We start from the raw sequence: 3972 nt of genomic DNA on the forward strand, positions 1-3972 counted from the left end.
AAAAAAAATGAAGTCCCTTGCCTATAGTTATGGGCATTCACTTTTGAATGTCCTCTCTCTGCAGAGAGAGCTTGCATACTATCCTTACTGTCTTAAACTCTAATAAACTTTTGCCTGCTGCTCATTTTATTCTGCGTCCACCTTTTCATTCTTCGAAGTGGTTCGCGACAATGAACCCCAGTACTGAGGTAAAAAAAAAATCCTGTACTAAAGTCTCCTTCTTAGGGCTGGAGAGGGTGACGTGACATGGCAGAGGAGATGGTCTCCCCCACTTCCTGATATGCAGCCATCCCTGGAGACAGCCACTGCCCTGCCCTGGCCCAGCCTCCATCTTCTCCTGCCTGGACACCAGAGCCACTCTGTCCTGGGCTCTCAGCCCTCTCCCCTGCACTCTGCTTCCCATTGGCAGCCAGAGGACCCTGTGAATCCCTGAGTCAGGTCAAGGCCCTGCTATCACAGAGCCCCCTCCTTTTTCTAGTAAAAGCCCAAGTACTCATGGGGCCCTTCCCCTCCCCACTCCAGCTGGTCTCCTGTCCCCCTCTCTGGCCTCTCCTCTCCCCCCACTGCCCTTCTTCACCCCCACCCAGCTTCCGGGCCTGCCTGCTGTTCCTCACACCCACCAGACAGCACTCCCCCCAAGTACCTGCTTGGCTCGCTCCCTCATCTCCTTTGAGAATCTGCTCAAATGTCACCTTCTAGTGAGTCTTCCCTGGCCACCGCGTCTAAACAATCCTCATTACCCTGTTCTGGGTTTCTCCACCACCCCTACCACTTTTTAGCATGCTATATCGTTTACTGATGCATGGTTTACTGCCTGTGTCTCAACTAGAATGTGAACTTCGGGTTCATGGGCTGCTGCTTCCCCAGGGCATAGGATAAGATCTGGCACATAGTAGCTGCTCATTGAATACTTGGTGAAAGACTGAAAGAAAAAATGAAAACCAGTTTATCAAAGAGAAAATGGGTCTCAGGGGCAGGAATGATGGTTGTATCCCAGTCTTTCCCCTCACTAGCCTCTGGCACGGGGCACTGCCTTTTGCTGAGCCTCAGTTGCCTCATCTGTAAAATGGGCACGGCAATTTGCATAACAGAGCAGAGCTGAAGTTAAATGAGCTCACACATGCAGCACCTGCCATGCAGAAAGCACCTGCAGGTGCTCACCATGGGTACTGCCTTCAGGAAGCACTTCCCAGGCAAGAGTGCGATTTCTTCAGCTCTTGGACCCACCCCAGCTCAGCCCCTTTGCCTAACTGTGTATCACCCAGGTATCCTGGGAGCTGCTTTGCTGGGACCCGAGGGTTCCTGGCCACTGAGAAGAAAACTGACACCAATCTCCCTGCCAAATCAAACTCGGTGAGTTCTTTTTGGAGCTGAAATGGAGATTGCCCAGCAGGACACGCTCTGGCCAGACTCGTTGGAAGCACCCACCTAGGTGTGAAGTGTACAAAGAGGGTGTAACCCTGGCCCCCTCATCAAGACACCCCCCCATTTCTTGTGTTGGCTCAACAGGAAGGTGAATCTTACCTCTGGTGGGGAGAATCAGGCCAACGACGGTGAGGAGACACAGGCAACCACAGGGTGACATCTATTGGGTGAGCAGGAGCCAGGGTCAGCCATGATGTCAGTGAGGCAGGCCCAGGGCAGTGCCACCCCCACCCACCCCCACATGCCCCCAGGGTCCTGCAGCCCCCTCTTTAGCCTGCGCAAGCACCTCTGGCTTTGAGGACCCCCTGCCAAGGCTGACAGCTCGTCTTCCAGGGCAGGGGGAGGGTTTTAGAAGAGGAACCCCCCCACCGCAACCACCTCCTTCCATCTGCAGGTCCCCCCAAAAACGAGAAGCATCAGACCAAACTGGGCTTCCAGGAGCAGTCGCTGCACGGGGACACCCTGGGGGCCGGAAGAACTCACTCCACTGAGACTGGCCCTACAGGGCGCAGGGGCAGAGCAGGGGGCCTGGTGCCTCCCTCTGGGCTGTCCCCAGAGCCCAGGAGTCAGCAAGGAGGGGAAAGAGGAAGAATGAGTAATGTGCTCCCGATCTCAGAGGAAAAAGTGAGCTGGTGTGAGGGGCCTCGAGGCAGGGACAATAGAGCAGGATGCTGGGCACTTCTAGAACTGGTCCGAGAGGGAAGGCGGAGAGCTGGGGAGACTGAGGCAGGAGGAAGAAGGGCCGGCCTCCCACCTTAGTGCCTAAGAGCAGGCGCAAAGACGTGAGCATGAGTCGGGGGAGCAGAGAGGCGGCGTGGAAGGTGGGGGGGGCGGGGGGGGGGGGGGAAGATGAGCCCTCCAGGCACCTGAGCCCTGCCCCAGGGCAGAGGGGAGGCGGGCGCAGGCGGATCGCAGGAGAGACTTACTTCAGAGCTGGGGGTCCCAAGCCGGCAGCCTCGTGGACTGAGGGCAGTGGCGGTAGCAGCGTCCTGGCGGAGGGTGTGGCCAGGGGAAAGCTGGCGGGCGGGGACCAAGACGGGCTCAGTCATTTCCTCTCGGGTTTCCTGGCTTCAGAGCCCACGGTGGGAGCAGGAGGGGGAGTCGGGGAGGGCCTTGGGGGGACCGCGGGGGGCGGGGGGGGGGGGGGGGGGGGGGGGGGGGGGGCCCCCCCCCGGGGGGGGGGGGGGGGGGGGGGGGGCCACGGGGGCTCGGGGGGAGGGGAGGGAGAAGAAGGGAGGAAGTCTGGGGATGAGAGAGAGCCCCCCACGTTCAATTTTGCCCTCTCCCCCATTTTGTCCCCACAGATGAGAACTCACACTCAGAACGCGGGGAAAACCCAAATGCACATTTATTAAGCTCAAGACATAGACACCAAAGGTGCAGGGAAACGGATCTTCGGAGGGGAGACAAGGAGGTGCAGGGGAGCAGTACATGGGGATTCTGGGGAGCTGGGACTGGACTCCCGGACCCTGGAGGCCTGAGTCCCTGGTTCTGGGATGCAGACGGGCTCTTTGGGGGGTCGTCATTGCCAAGGCCTGGGGAGGGGCAGCGGGGTGCAGCGGCTCCAGCCTCAGGTGGGTGGGGCGGCTCATTCGGGGGAGCGCTCCCCGGCGCAAGGCTGGGGTCCCCACCGCCTCCACCCGGTTCCACACTCGGGCAGGGACAGCAGTGGAGGTACCCAGGGCTGGTTTTACACACCGCCACCTCCTGGGGCTGGGGACAGGGTTGGGAGGAGAGAAAGAGAGACAAGAGACAGAGAGAGGGTCAGAGAGCTGCAGTCAGGGACCAGACAGATGCACCGCTGCCGCCTCCCACAGCGAGGGGGCACCCCCCCATCGTCTCATGAAAGCCAGACCCCCAGGGACTGTCACCCTTGAGCTAGCACTGGGGAGTCTTGCCTACCATGCCCTGATCCATTTGATCCATTTAGGGGCACTTGTGTGCCTTTAGTCTGGCCCCACTGGACACTGTCATGGAGGGGAACACACCTGTGATGAGGCTGGAGAGCCCTGGCCAGGGATGTCTCCCTTTCTGGAATGTCCCCCTGCCAGAAAGAGTCTTCCTCCCCTTCCTATGTCCCCAACCTCTTCCTACACCCTATCCATTCCCACACCCTGTCTCCCCAATATTTGGACACAGCCGGAATTCCCCCCCTTCCCACCCACTTGGGACCATCACTCAACTGGAACGGGTCACAGTCCTGTGTGTATTCTGAGACCTCACCCCCCACCCCCTGTCATCCACAAAGCGCCCCATTAGGGTTTCTAAATCTCATCAAGAGGATATGAAACACAACACATGAAATTTCACACCAAATCCCCCCAGGCATTGAGCACCCCAAGGCCCACTTTTTAGTCATAAGATTTTTATGAGAGGCAGAGAGACTCCCATTTCTGATTTGTAGAACTCCCTGGAAAGAACGCAGTTCCACTAAAAGCAGGTCAAGATATTTTTACATAATTTAAATTAACACTCCAAGGAGTCACTATCTTGCATCTATAGCTTATTCCCTCCTACATCTTAATCTCTGTCCATCTTCCCACCCCC

General features: G+C 57.9%; 1 long non-coding RNA gene across 1 annotated transcript; it reads right to left on the minus strand.

The window, feature by feature from the left end:
- Positions 1 to 1523: 1523 nt before the first annotated feature.
- On the minus strand, positions 1524 to 2531 carry LOC115280865. Its single transcript, XR_003903972.1, has 2 exons — positions 2352 to 2531; positions 1524 to 1585 (listed from the first exon to the last, which is right to left on the minus strand). It is a non-coding gene; the product is annotated as an uncharacterized LOC115280865 (long non-coding RNA).
- Positions 2532 to 3972: the final 1441 nt, after the last annotated feature.

The sequence above is a fragment of the Suricata suricatta genome, chromosome 16, assembly GCF_006229205.1.
Source record: "Suricata suricatta isolate VVHF042 chromosome 16, meerkat_22Aug2017_6uvM2_HiC, whole genome shotgun sequence".
In the NCBI taxonomy this organism is placed as follows: domain Eukaryota; kingdom Metazoa; phylum Chordata; class Mammalia; order Carnivora; family Herpestidae; genus Suricata; species Suricata suricatta.